We start from the raw sequence: 15,959 nt of genomic DNA, 5'->3' as shown, positions 1-15,959 counted from the left end.
TGTTATGCATTTATCTTTCCCAAATTCCCTTCTCCACGGGATCCCTGGGAGCCCTTTCCATCTCCTGTTTCCTCCCACTCTGCCCAGGTTCCCTGGATCCTCTGTTTTCTCGGCCATATGTTACCAGGTCCTTCAAATCCATCTTACCTGTGTCATCTAGAACAATGCAGCTCTTTCCTCATAAATCCTTTACCTTTCTCAGTAAAACATTGTTTTTTTCTGCTTTGAGAGCTCAGCCCACGAAAACCATAAGGTAGAAAAGTGAAGGCCTTCTGGCCCAAGTCTACCCACCTATTCCACCACTGGAATCACCACTCACATCACAACTAAGATGGCAGTAACATCCTGTGACACTAGGAGCTGGCTCAGTGGCCCAGATCAGCTCATGTAGTCATTTAATCAACAGACATTTTGGGGGAGTCTTCCTCTGTTGGACATTGTGCTAGTCTCTCATACAAAGGTGAACAGCATGTGTCTGCACGGATCTCACATTCTGGTGCATGGAAACTAACAATGAAAGCACACACATAAACAGAATAACGCATGCATGCATGCACGTAAGTGATAGGAAAGAAACAGAGTGCTGTGATAGGAAACAGGAGAAATTCTGTAAATGGGGATTGAGAAGGCCCTCATGAGGATGAGACATTTTGGGCTGAAATCTGAAGGAGGAAAAGAAGTGTCCCTTCTCTTGCCAAACTTGTCTCCATCCTGCCGTCTTCTTGTTCTCCATGGAACAAGCCCAAGGGATGCTCAAAAAAAAGAAAAGTAAAAAAAGAAAGATAATATCAACATGAAGGACTTTAAGCTGGCAAAGAATTTGGCGTGTTCTGGGGAAAATGGGGTGGAGGGAGCCTGGGGAAATGGCTCAGAGTGAGGCTGGAGGCAGGCTGAGCCCTGACTCCTTGGAGCTTTGTGGGCCGGGTGTGCCTTCCCGGGTTTAGTAAGGGAAGGAGAGTCTCTGCAAGGAGTATGGAAATGAGGATTTATTATAGGAGTTAGACCTTACACACATGTGGGAGGTGCTGGCAAGTGGGTGTCTGGAAGGAGGGAGTTGAAGGATCAGAGAAACAGTCACTAAAGCGCAGGCGTGGTGAACACATCAGAGCTTGCTGGGAAACCCCAAATCACAAGCACGTCAGGTCCCTGAAGTGGAACTGTGTGCGAAGTGGGAGCTCAGGAGAGGTCTCTGGGAGCTGTCACCTCTGGGGAGCTGTCAAATTTGTATAACTGTTGTTCCTGTGAGCAGTAGCTAGGTGCCTGGGTCATGGTCAGCTGGGAAAATGAGCTGTTTGCAGAGGAGAGAGTGGACAGGTGGGGCCCGCCGGCCTTCTGTGTGCCTGTTCACCACCATGTATACCAATAACCGCCCGCTGATAGTAATGGCTCTGCGTTCTGTCCACCCTCAACTTCCTCTCTTGGCCAACTTGCAACCAGAACCACATACCGTGTTTCCCTGAAAATAAGACCTAGCTGGACCATTAGCTCTAATGCGTCTTTTGGAGCAAAAATTAATATAAGATCTGGTATTGCATTATATTGTATTACGTTATGTTATATTACATTACATTAGACCTGGTATATTATGTTATGTTATGTTATGTTATGTTATGTTATGTTATGTTATGTTATATTAATTATACCCAGTCTTATGTTAAAATAAGACCAGGTCTTATATTAATTTTTGCTCCAAAAGACGCATTAGAACTGATGGTCCAGCTAGGTCTTATTTTTGGGGAAACACGGTCGCAAAGGGGATTCTGGGAAACACAGGTTAGGGTGTGAAATTCATTCTCATGGAGAGGAAAGCCCACTCACCTGTAAGGTTCCAGAGCTTTTATAGAAAACATCAGTTCTTCTCTCCCACTTACCTGACCTCTCTTGTTTCTCCACTACCACATACATCCTTTCTATATCTGATTGTTAGTAATAAAGATCCTAAGACCCGAATCCCTTGACTCTATGGTTGACTGTATTATAGTTCCCAGATATTGGCTATCCTCTCCATGGAAGGATCATACCTTCTCATCCTCTTTGAAAATCGGCCGGGTCATGTGACTTCCTTGGACCAATAAAACATGAGAGAAAGTGGTGATTGCCACAACTGAGCTTTAGGAGCCATGTGTGGCTCCTCCACACTTTCTCCTGGGCTCCAAAACCAAGATGGAGGATGCTCCTTCTGCCCATGCCCTGGAATGAACAAGATCAATGAGCAGAGACTCAGCTCGCTTGGAGTTTGTAGTAACGTGAACAAGAAAAAGATGTTTGTGGTAAGCCACTGAAATCCGGGGGTCATTTGTTACTGCAGCGTAAGTTAACCAAGTGAAGATGTTTTGTTTATAACCTTGTGGGATAGAGTCAATGCCCGTGGGTAGAAGATGAAACATCCCCTTTTGATATGCAAAACAATTTTCTGTCAATGAAAACGGTCTAAAAATAGAAATGACTGCCTTGGTCAGTACTAAGCTCCTTAACAATTGGAGTATTCAAACAAAACTGAATAAGTACTTGTTTCCAGTATTACACAGGATTATAATAAAGAGTCTTCTGAAGCCAGTAATTCTTGGTATTTGGGGAGAAATGTGTTCTGGAGTCAAACAGGCTTATCAGAAAGCGTATCCCAGACTTATCAGCTAAGTCTGGAATTCCTTTTCTGTCCTCCTATGACATGGTTTTGAATCTGTTGGAGTCTGCCTTCTCTGAATGTGTACTAGTTAGTAATAACAACAACAATAATAATAACAACAGCTGGTAAATATAAGCACGGGGCTATGCTCCCGTTGACTTGCATCATCTCTTACCACCCTCACCATAGCCCTGGGGCAGTTATCATTGTACTCATGTGCAGATGTACAGATGCGGAAACCGAGGCTCAGGAAACTGAATAACTGAGCCAAATGCACACAGCTCGTGCAGAGGCCGTCTGGCTCTAAAGCTCAGCTCCTGGCCTCGAATGCACACGCTGCCTCCCTGTGTAGCTCTGCTCCCTGGGTCCGTAGGAGAAGCTGAGCGTGAGTTGACCTCTTTCTAGTCTTAAGAACATAGGTTGTGGGTCATAAATGTCCGAGAGTGAGATAGAAATTGTGGGATTCACAATGTGAAGCAAAGATAAGACTCTGTTGGCACATCTTTCAGAAGCGCCGTGTTCCTCCAAGCACCTGCAGGTCCAGTTGTGCATTCGATGTCTGTTAAAACCATCTGTGTATTCTCGGTGCCGTCACCCACAGCGTAATTTATGGACATGATCTGGATCACAGATGGAAAAAGTATTTTACTTTATAGGTCAGTTCTGTTGTTTTATACATGACCTCCTTGAGGGCTGTGTTGAGAAGGATCCTGAGGGATCCTTAAGAAAGCGTGGCGTCATCAATAAGCAACATCTGCTAAAGGAAAAGAAAAAAGAAGCTGTTCCATGCCTACCGAGCATCTGCCATCGTATACTAGGGAAAACCACCCATCCGATCCAAGGAACAGAGCTTCTCGGAAAAATACTAAACTAATATTTAATTCCTAAAAAGGAACAACGAAACGAATGTTATTCTAGCACCTACTATTGGGCATGTACTTATTTCACTACTCCTTACTGCACGATGCATTAGTGTTCCCATTTCGTGGTCTAGAAGATGAAGCCTCGCAATGCCAACCAGCTCTTCCTGACGTCCCAGCTAGTGATGGAAGAAGCAGGGTCCAGCTTTAGGTCTGATGGACAGTTGATTCTACACCCCACCTGAAGCATCCCACCTTCTAAAATGCTCAGAGCTCAATAAAATGCCCCATTGGTTCAAGGTGTTGCTCTGCCACAATGTGGCCCGCATCCAGGATCTCCAACACCTTTCCGTTCCTGTGTTTCCTCCTTCTCACTGGCAGAAGCCTCCCTCCTCGCAGAACACAAATGGCTACGAGGCCAGACACTTGGCGTTGGACAAGATCATGCCTCCCAAAGGTGGCAGGTTTGCAGCACGACGTTACATATGCTCTTGGCACTGACAGCAGGAGGCAGGCAGGAGTGTGGCTCTGCCAGGTGACAGATATAGAGCTACTGTCCTTAAAACTCTAACAAGAGACTAACCCTCCAGGGAGACGCCATGCAATAAATAATTTTTGCCATAACACATTCCTTTCCTTTGCATAAATTTAACACCCCGCTCTCTGTACAATATGTGCTCTTCCTGCTAACTCCCCTTAGACAGAAATAGCTCCGGTAAGATGTGATAAAAGACAGAAAGGAAGGGGGACACGACGTATTGGAGAACTTGGCGTTAGTGCTGGCTTTTCTACAGTGGTTGTTACTTTTTGCATTCTTCACGATTAACGACATACAAAGCACGGCCACAATGGGGCAGATCAGCAGGCTGATGGGACACCCAAAGCATGACATGAACTGTAGTTTGGGGACTCGAAGAGACTGGTTCTCTGTGTCCTCTGCCGCGTGTTACCAGCCTACCAGCCTCTGCCTCCCTTCTTTCCACCACAGCAATGGCTGTGGGCTACTCCCCTCCCCCTAAACAGACAGACCTGGCACGAGCCTCAGGAGCCGATCCTGCCTCCAGGGTTCTGAGAAAGTCTAGCAAAAGTTATTATTCAGTTAGTATATCTCTGTGGGTTTTTTTGTTTGTTTGTTTTGTTTTTTGTGGTTTTTTTTTGGCTCAGTTCAGGTTGTTGTGGAACTTCAAAGGGGATAGACAAATATACATGGCATCCTTTCAGGAGACCAGACCACTGAGGCAAAAGTCTGCCTTTGATGTTTCACGTCTACCTAAACAATCCGTCCTATGTTTCCTATGCCCCATACAGAGCCTTTTGGCACCTGGAAAAACCTTTACCTGTTTGGTGGTACTCTGTGCTCCCTTTGGTCTAGGTAGCCTGGTCTAGGACCTTGGTGTTCTCATCTCTAGGGAGGTAGTACAGTGTTTGAGAACAATCCCCGATCCCTGCAGACAAAGGCAGCTGATTGGGTAAGAGCCTCTGCTCCATATTCCCTCATTGCTAGAGTCTTGGGCATGGCATCTTTTCTCTTACATTGTCCTTCTCCCTTCCCAGGTCATTCAGTTTGGGAATGCCACTTATATGAGTAGTAACCCATCCTTCTCCACCTCTAAGCCTCAGTGTGAGCACATATTCTGTACACGTCATGCCCTGAAAATCAGACGACAAGGACATCTCCAAGGGACGAGCACACGACTAAAGAGGAATCAAATCACGCATGGAATTGGCCAGAAGGTTTTTCAGTTTCAAGTGACAAAAATCTTCAACCTGAGCTTGTTTAGCTGGAAAACAGAATATACAGGGCTATGCAAATTGAAAACCAAAAGTAGAGACAGTTTAGAAATGGCTACATCAGGGCTTTTGAATGAGGCCCAAGGTATCGGTCTCTCTGCATTGACTCTGCTTTTCTTCACTCCCTTGTCCAGTTCTCTGCATTTCCCCGTGTTGGCTTCACTGTCAGATACCCTCTCGCTATGTGATGGAAAAGGCGCCCACCAACAGTTCCACTCTTACGTCTTATCGCATTGGTGATTTGGAGGAAGGAGGACCCTTCTCTGCCAAGTGATGGAGTCCCAGGACTGACTCCTTTGCCTACTTGTGTCTATAGCTCTATTCCTAATCCCAGTCAAATATTCAGTTTTAGTTCTGTTCTGTCATGTGCATCTGGAAGAAATGGCCTAATACCAAGGTTCCTTTCTTTCTTTTTTTTTTTTTTTTGTTGTTGAGAGCCCACTGGCCCATGTGGGAATTGAACCCGCAGCCTTCGGAGTTAGGAGCATGGAGCTCTAACCACCTGCGCCACCGGGCCGGCCCCCCAAGGTTCCTTTCTGATGCGCTATTGACTTAGACCTTGGCATATCAAGAACGCACAGAAGGAGATAAGACTACTGGAGAACACACCGAGACATCAACATTGCCGAATCCCACGATGTAATAAACAATACAGAACTCGATCCCAGCTCTCTTTTCTCATTCCTCCACACAAAGGCACCAGCTCCCTAACATGGGATATGTAGGAAGTTCTGGGAAGAGTTGTGCCGGCCTGGCATATTGTGTGCCTCTCTCTGGTGACCAAGTGGACTTGGAGTTGGAACATGTGTAGACGTTGACTCCTGAGCACTGAGCTTGTTACCACACTGCCTCTTACCACAATGCTGGTTGGCGTCAACGGTCGAAAGGGTCTCCTGGCTACTGCTCTCATTATCTCAATAATCCAAGAGAAGCCATACATATTGAGGGGTAACACTGATAACGAAGCCTCTATTGCATTCCCATGATCTGGGTCCCCATTCTTATCACTCACTTCCTGTCAAGGTCATATATATGTGCCAGTTATGGTTGTGGCTGCAGGCCTAGTATATCAGTCCCCAAAGGCTTTGTTCCTTTAGAAATTGAAGCTGTATCCTTGAGCTGCAGCCAGTGTCGGGGTTGTTGTGTGCTGGCCTTGCTGCGCGACGGTCATAGTCTGACAGACTGGTGGGTCATCGAGTCCTAGACACAGCTACTGAACCCCTTGTTTGACAGCTCCCCTGACCTCCCCTCTAGCTCAGTGCGCCCAGATCGATTACACTATACCTCTTCTCCCCTATCCGCTCTTCCTCCTGTGCTCTCATTTTCAGTAGCTGGCATCACCCCCTTTCCATTTTCCCAATTCAGAAATGCAGAGGTCCCCTGACTGTCGGCGTCCCTTCACCCCCATATACAACCCATCACCCAGTCCTGGTGATCCCACCACCAGTTGTTCTCAGGGCCACCCCTTTGTCTCCAGCCCCACGTCCATCATCTTGGCCTAAGCCTCCATCTTTGTCTGTGTGTCTCCATTCTTGCCCGGTTCCAGTTCATTTTTCATTTAGCCACCAGAGCATTCGTTTCAAAGAGCAAGTTGAATTGTGTCAGGCCCACACCCTGTATCCTCCAGTTTCTCCCCTTTGTCTCAGCCTTTGTTCATCCCCTAGGTCTTAGATGAAATGCAACTTTCTCAGGTCACTTTTCCCTGACTAATTTCATAGCATTTAGGTTTAACCTTCATGTTTATCAGAACTGGGATGTGTGCGTTTGTTTGTGCTATTACTTGTTTACCACCTGCCCTTCCAGGTAAATTAGATTCTATAGAACACGGGTGTTGTGTCTAGTTTTCTCCTCCTATTCACCGAGCACCTGGTTCCCCACTTAGCTCACGCTCAGCAAATATTTAGTGAATCAGTTGATGAATGGATATCACGGCACATTCAAGCCGTGTCTAAGCAGAGCCTAAGTAGTTATCATTCTGGAATGTTGCAAAGAGAAATCTCTGTTCTGAAGGTTGGACTAGATAATTCCTAAAGCTCCTTCCAAGTAACCCTTTCGGGTTCTTTCTTAGAGCTTCATTGTCCTCATGCTAAAACTCACCACTGCTCAACGTCACAGCTGCAAACGCAGAAGATACAAGAGTAATCTCCGCATTTACTAAATTAACCTGCCATAGGGGGTACCATTAGTGGTTTTATTATGTCATTGAGTCATCTTTTTCCCATTCTATTTTCAAGCACTTTTCTTCTGAATATGGGAGACGGGACAAAATTCTGATTTCCCATCATCTAAAAAAAAAATTAAACCTATGAACCCAATAAATTAGAGGATGGTTTTAGGCCTTTTGTAAAAAGGATTCACCAAAGAGGCTCCTTGAAACAGCAAGTTCTCTGAGGGCATTTAAAATTGGATTTGATTTACCAAAATTTGACTTGCACATAACTATTCAGGAACATATAGATTGCTTAAAAGGAGGTACATAGGGGCATAACTACCTTTAATCTTTTATAACAAAGGCAGCAATTAAAATCGCTTTTGCTAAGCAATTTTTGAAATGGAGCCTTCGATCCGTTTGCTGGCTTCCCCTAACCAGAAGACTCCCCCTCTCCCACTCACTCTTCTCCTCCTAATGAAATGAGGCAACCATTTTGGATTCTTTGTAGAATGCAGTTTCTGACGGAATTGCACTCCCATCTTATGGATACTGAAAAGACCCTGCGAGACGCTTAATTTTAGTTCCATCGCTCATTGTTAATACAGTCCCTTCTTATTCTCGCTTCTCGGAAGCATTGTTAGAGAGAAATCGATTTGTTGGTTATTAAAAAATGGTCCATTACTACGGTATTAGATGGACCTGTATTCCCCAAACACAGTGTCATTTTCATTGCCTGAAAAAGTTTGCCCTTTGTGTGCGTGTCTGTTTGTTTGCTTTATTTAGCTGGTGGTGCGCAGTGCCTAATAAGGAACCCTGACGATAGTTTGTTCCATCTCCAGATTGAATTTCTTTATAGATCAGCCTCCGTAATTCATTTCCCAACTGGTTCTAATCAATACAGCTTGACTCGGCTTAAGGTTAAAGAAACTAACAAAACCACGGTACTGATTGGGTGTCTCAAAGCACCTACTTTGTAACGGCTCTCTCTGGTGGTGACTTGTCACACTGATCCGCAGCCTCTGAGTAGAGTTGGGCCCAGAGCTGTCATTGTCTTGATTTCTTTGATTCCACGAAGCCAGAGGCCAGAGGCTTTTACCAATCGGCATGGTGAGAGAGAAAGATGAGGAATGGTGCCTCAGGTTGTGCTAAGAATTTGCTGTTGAGCTTCAGTGGGTGGGTCAAGCATTCTGAGGTTCCATTTCATAGTTACAGAAGGTGGGAGCGGGACCTGATGTAACCTAAGGCCTCACAGAACTCGGAAGTGCTAAGACTTTGTGTGGAGTCAGAAAGACATGCTGTTTCTGTATCCTAGAAGTCTCATATAAGGTCATTTTTAAGAATTTTCTTTTAAGATGCCATAGGAATTTATTTCATTGCAAAGACTCAGTTTATTATTCCAGGTTAAAGTCAAATTCATTTGTTATGTTCTAATAAAAATTTGAAAGAAAAAAAAAAAAAAAAGAAAGACATGCTGTTTCTACAAACATATGCCTCACTTTTCGAAATGCACCCTAAAGTCACTACCGTTTAGATAAAGGGATGGAAAACCATTGTTTCTGGATCATGGAAAAAAATCCTTATCTGCTGCTATGAGGATTCCAAACCTAGCTCTCATGCTTCCTAGCTGTACGGCTTTGGCCAAGTCACATTATCTCTCTCAGGCTCTGTTTCCTTGTCCGTAAAGTAGGGACGTGCAATGGTACCCTTTATCCATTCAGGGGATACCGTGAGGGTCAAATGAGGTCGCAGATGTGAAGCACTTTGGAAAGCAATATGAGGCCACTTAAGCTTTTTCCCTAAAATGCTACTTATTTTTATTTCTTAAATGGGATATCTATTGTCCCTGGGACCTAGAAATATAATTATATTGATCCATTATTTCTTTTAAGTATCTATAATGTTCTGGATCCTTACTTTGGGCCAAGTTTTGTACTGGCCATATTGCATAAATGATATAATTTATTTTTCACCACACCTCTGTGAGGTAGGTGTTCACTTAGTAACACTTCTTGAAGGAAGAATGTAATGAGTAAATATAGTTACAGTATAAACATGCTGAGTGCTTTCAAATGCTAGGCATTGTGTTGTCATTGGAGATTCATAAATTAGCATAATAATCAAGGCAGCTGTCGTCACTGAGCATATGGTCTAAGTATCATGATCTTCGTTTTTAAATAAACAAACTGAAACCCAGAAGATGAGTTAATTTGACCAAGGTCACACAGGAAGCTAATGTCAGGTCAAGAGATCAAAAGTAACTCTGGCTCTGCCACAACAGAGTAATAAATATAAACTTACCTTTCTGCCCAAAATAATGATAAAACTATATAAAGTATGTGAAGCAACTGTTTTCGGGCATTGGTCACCAAGCTGCATAGGACTGATCCTTAAGAAAAGAGAATCACACAAGATGAAACTCATGTTTGACATGGTTCTCTGCTTGTTAGTGCTTCCCAACAAAGAGGTGGGAGCTGCAAGGAATGCAGGGCAAGTTGTATGTGTGTGTGGGGGGGTGTCCCCATGCATGTGCGAAGCAAGACTCCACAGACTCTAAGAGGGAACAGCTGTTGTGGGCTGAAAACTGAAGGACAATTGTAGAGGTCATGAAGAACTGGGAGGCATTGGACCTCACTGAGCTTCTCGAGCATCCAGTTAAGACCTCAGAAAGGCCAAGCAAAGGTCAGTCCCTAAGAAAAGGGAAAAAATGAAAACACACCAGCCTTAACAAAGTAGAAAACCAGGCCTGGAAAGTTGAGAGAATCTCCCATAATTTAATACCCCTGAAACATAAAAAGAACATACTCTTTAATAGAAGACAACATGATCCAGATTTCCTATATTTTTTTTAAATGGACAACATATATTAAAAATTTGATAAACATGTAAAGAAGTAAGAAATCATGATCCATAATCTATAGAAAAACAGGTCAGTAGATAATGACCCCAAGATGACCCATACGTCAGAATTAGCAGACCTTATAAATACATTCAAGGATGTAAAGGGGAAGATAGACAAAATGATAAAAAAAAAAAAAATAAGGAATCTCAGCAGAGAAGTGAAAACTATTAAAAAAGAACTAAAAGTTGTAATACTTAAAAGTTACTTAATGACAACATATTAGAGATGACAGAAGAAAATATCAATAAACTTGAGATAAATCAATAGCAATGATACAATCTGAAGAATCCAGGGGTGAAACATTGGAGTAGGTTAGCTCTGAAGTCCCATATGTCTCTGCCAATCTGTGTTACTATGATCTGTGTTTCTGTGTACTGAGCTAGATTAGATATACCTGCATGTAACAGAACCAAAGTAGCAATGTCTTAAACAAGATTGAGGTATATTTCTGTCCCTCCTTTCGGTCTGGAGGTAAGCATTCCAAGGCCCATAAGAATTCCCAGTTGCTAGAGACTCAACCCCATGCTTGCTGACCCGCCATCCCTTGGTCATGGCTCTTGTCTGAGTAGATAGATACTTCCCTACATGGATGGATAGATGTTCCAGGCAGCAGAACTGAGACAGGGGAGAGCTAAGTAAGGGGGAATGCCTCCTATATTAAAGGACATAAGTGTACATGTCACATAACATTCCTGTTAATTTCTTATTGGCTATATCTGGCTGAAAGAGAGGGTAAAGATACAGACTGTACTCTGGTGGCCACGTGCTCTGCTAAAATAGAGCTTCTGATATTTTGGAAGACCGTTGTAATAAAGAGTCTGCCAAAATCAGAGATTCTACATGAGTCTTCAGTAAAGAGATGTGTCAGAGATGTCCGCTATGACGAGAGCTGTGCTCTGCAAAGGGGCATTTGGCTTGCGGGCTCCTCTAATTAATAACCACAGAACATACAGAACTTGGACCATCTCACAGAATCTCAGGTGGCAAGAGAACTTAAGAGTTGTATAATCAAGCCTTTTTGCCTGCATAATTCCTGTAACTTCCATTGTGATTCCTTCCTGAATTCCACGTACTTACAGGTAGAACGGATACCTATTGAGCACCTATGTTGACTGCACGCACAGACCCTCTATCAAACCCTCCATAGCCACCCTGCTCTCAGGAAGTGCACATCCTCATGGGAGGAAGAACAGACCTTCCCACTCTGGTCTCATGATCAGTTCTCACAGAAAACAGTGGGAGCAGAAAGAAGGGGACCCTACTCAATCTTCTTGTGCACTCCATTTTTGGTCTGGAGAGGCCACAGTCATGGTATAGGAGGAGAACCAGGAGGGCGTAGGTTTCTTCGAAACCGAATAGAGAAATTATCTCAAAAAGGAGAGAGCTCTTCACTGGATCAGAAGCTGTGTTTACAGATTCTGGCTTTATTGCTGCCCTCCGTTGAGATAGGGTCACTAGGCTTCAAAGAATCTCAGTTTATCATCCAGAAGCTCCATTTGTTTGTCCTGACAATGGGACCCCTTAATGTTGTCATGCCAATACAATCAGTGAATGAGTATAGAGTCTCTCTGTAAATTGCTTGATGAATGAAAGAGACCATCACGCTGCTACCCAGAGAAACTGCATGTCTAGATATTGGTTTGATGTTTTGTTTCTGTTTTGTTTCTTCACTTGAAACCATAACAAAGTGAGACTAATGATGCCAACAGAAGGCAGATCTTTTCTGATATGGCCTATAGGACAACATCATCAGAAACAACTGATAAAAGAGTGGAGGGGATTTTTTTGTCAAGTTCACCCAGAATGCTTTGGCCAATTATTATTGTTTAAATTTATTTTGAACAAATTCATTTAATGATTTGTTTCCTTGACATTGGAGTAGATCCAGCGTGGTCTGCAATAGTCCTCCATTGTCATGCAGGGGAGAATTTGAGGGTATTTCTCCAAAGGAACTTTGGGGGGCTGTTGGGAAAGGGCAAATGGGGAAATGGATGCTGGGTAGGCAGCCAAAAATATCCACGAAGGTGATGACCCACCCTTCATATCTAGGAGGAACCTTAAATAGCCAATGTTTATGTCACACTTACCATGTGCCAGGCACTGTTCTAAGCACTTTACACATATCGATGCATTTAATTTTTACACCCTAATGAGATAGGTACTATGGAGATCCCCATTTGCAAATGGGAAAACAGATTGAAAAACTTCCAGAGGTCATCTGGCTGCTAAGAAGCAGAGCCGGCATGAATGCAGAGTCCGTGCTTGTAATCGCTCACCTATGTCCCTTCTGATCGTAGAGATGAGCTCACAGGTATAGCCTGGTGAAGGGACTTAGCCGAGCTTCATCAGCCGGTCAGTGACGGAGCAAGGGCAAGCTTTCAGCTTCTCTGTCTCAGCAGTCAAAAAGATCAGACATTTTTTTTTAATTAAAGATTTTAGGGATTTTTAGGAAATACATGAGGACATCTGCGAATGGTGTCAAAGGGGAGGGATGGAGGTAGGGCTGCTGCCGGAAGCTGCGTAATCCTTACCCCAGCAAGCCTCGGTCGGTGTTCCTCTGCCATACCTCGTCCCTGGGCTTCCAGCTTCTGGAGGTGAAACTGCATGGACTGGTCCGAGCCTCGGAGACCCCGTCAGCCTGGCTTTGCTGTTGTCCAAAGGCTAAGCACCCATGAAAAGTGAACGCCTCTGCCTCCAGCCACTCTGCTCATTACAATTCCCTGAGTACAGCCTCTTGGGCGATCGTGGGGAAATCAGCCACTGAACCAGACAGCCAGACAAGTGTGTTTCCCTCTGGAAACCACACAGGCTACAAAAGAATTAACGAGGACGAGTTAGAGTTGTCAGAGCTTGGGGAAGTCAAGCTATTTTCTACCCTGGAGCAATCTGTTAAGACCACAGAAATGTGGACAAGTAACTGGAAAGCACTTCTCAGGGAACAATTTCGGACCAGTGAGCAATACGGAATGATTGTATGGCTAAGCCTTGTCCAGCCTTATTACCTCCAATCCTATTTCTGGCAGGTCTCTGGATGGTATTCACCATCTAGTGAATACCAACTCTCAACTGGGCCCTACGTGGGGCCTGCCTGGGGAGTTAATACTCTTTTCTTTCTCCGATTCCCCGCTCCTCCCACTTTGCCCAGGAAAACTCCAAGGTGAAGTGGGCCATCAGCAAGGCATTGCAATTCTGACTGACTCTGATTCATAACAAACAAGGATATGTATGCCTATGCTCAGGATGATGGGAATATGTAGGCAAGCGTGGAACTGTTTCTGTATCCCTGCCCTTTAAACTACGTGCTTCTGATTGATCTTGGAACTTACATTTTGCACTCAGCAAAGAGAGAGTTATTTCTTATGCAAATTATTTTGTGCTTAACAACTAAACAAAGAAGATCAGCAGATTCACCTACTTAGTGAAAGAGAGAGAAAAAAAAAAAAACAACTGTATTGTTGAACATTTACCAAACTATATGGATCGATGGGTGGATGGTCAGTGTATGTGTATTAAGCTTGAGGTTTATAGAAGTATTGAAGGCTTATATTGAAGCAGAGAAGACTTATTAGAAGGTCACTAGAATTATTGTTTAAGGTATATTGAGAACCTACTATGTGCCAGAGACACTATGTGTACAGCTCTCAACATGACAGGTGGGCCCACATTCCTCTTTTTGCCTAATTTCCTAATTTCCCACTCACACTAAACTACCTGTCTCTTCCTGTTCAATAAATGACAAGTGCCTGATCATCCATGGTTACACATTGCCTTACATTGGACATGGTTCCTTGTCTCACATTCATTCATTCATTCATTTATTCATTCATTCAACAAATATCTGTTGTGCATATACCATGTGCCAGGCCACTGGGAATAGAGCAATGAACAAAAAGATAAAAATCCCTTTCTTTTTTGTGTTTACATTCAAGTGGGAAGAAACAGACAGTAAAGAGATAACCATGACAACTATAAAATAATACTAATAAAGCTAGGTAAGTAGAGTGGGTGAGTCCTACATTCAATCAATAAATTATTATGGGTGCTGACTACGCAGGACATGCAAAAAGAAGCTGGAACTCGTCTGGATTTCAAGGGGTCAGGGGCTGGGAGGAGAGGAGACCAGGGGCTGTGCCAGTTCATGTAAGGGCACCTAGAAAGGTGTGGTCACTTCTACCTAGAGGACGAGGAAATGGCATAAGAAGTTAAGAATCTCGAAGAAGGTCTTTGAGATTCAGGGGATACTTAAGGTGAATCTTGAATTCGATCTCTGAGCAGACACCAAAGGAGACTATATTCCAGGTGGTAGGATATTCTAACTTAGAGCCTTGCTACTCGAAGTGTGGTCTACAGGGGAGCTACGTCAGCGTCACCTTACAGGAAATGAAGAATCTCAGGCCAACCCCAGGCCTTCTTGTACCAGAATCTTCATTTCAACGAGCTGCTCGGGTGATCCCAGAATCTCTCTGGTTGGCGGCAGACACCATGAACTTTAAAACCCCCGACGGGAAAGTCCTCCCTTACAAGGGTTCTTACCCCTGAGCTGAGTGGGTTCCTTAGTAAATATTCAGCTGTCACACAAACGGATTAATTTTTGACATTGGAATTTTTAACTCGAACTTGACAGGTATGGATGCCTTGGTCACAAACCCCAGAAAGCTTAATCAGAGAAAAAAGAACTTCCACCTTGCAAGTGAGGAGGCCATGGATTGGATTTCCCCGCCGAGTGACAAGTTGGCAGGTCTGGCTTCCTGCAGATGGCTGGCTCTCACAGACACAGCACCACCTATCTCACACACACGTATTGGGCTTAGTGTTTTTTCCGGAGCCAGAGGAGACAGATTTGGGGAGAGAGGACAGCGGGTCTTCAGAGAGAAGAAGAGAACAGTGTCCCAAGTCCTCGTCAACAACAGGCTCTGTTCTTGAGGAGCAGCCAAAACACTTATTTCTCACCAAAATTGAGTCATACTGAAAAAACAAGAAGCAGAGCCAAGATGCAAAGTTTCCCCAAGAACTTTCTTCTCAGACCTTCAGGCGGGTGCCACGTGCCCAGGTATGTCCTGTGAGCCATTCCTCCTTAAACGCCCACCCTCAACCCTGAATCTATAGCAAGGAGCACAGTCAGAAGCCAGAGGGAGGAAGTCTCCCTCCTCCCTGGACTGGGGTGACGGAGCCTTAGATGGAGGCCCTGAAACTGGCAGTAATTGCTCTTATGCTTTGAAAAAGTGATGTAAATCTCTGAATCTCATCCCTCGGAACTTGTGGAAATAACCGTCCTCAGCGATGTGCACTCTTTGCTCATTCTCCTGTTCCCTTCCTCCACTGTTATCAGGGCTGGGGACCAGAGACCAATTGGATCGTCTGAGGACGCTCTAATGGACGTGATCAGGGACAGGTCAAAGCCAGGAATTGGGTTTCGTCACGAGTCACCCCTCTATCTCCAGCTCTCTGTGGTTCCTGCGTCTTTATCCTCATCTACTCTAGTTGGTCTTACCCACTCTCATGGAGCCACCTATGTCTCTCTCATGGTGACTTACAGATTTGTGTCTCCATTCTGGGCGTCAGCTCCCAATTCAGGCTACATGATTGGTTGTCTCAAATGCAGAGCGTCCTCAACTAAACACTGTGGCATCT

This window comes from Rhinolophus hipposideros (genome assembly GCF_964194185.1).
Source record: "Rhinolophus hipposideros genome assembly, chromosome: 13".
Taxonomy (NCBI): domain Eukaryota; kingdom Metazoa; phylum Chordata; class Mammalia; order Chiroptera; family Rhinolophidae; genus Rhinolophus; species Rhinolophus hipposideros.
Note: the sequence above shows the minus strand (reverse complement) of the source record.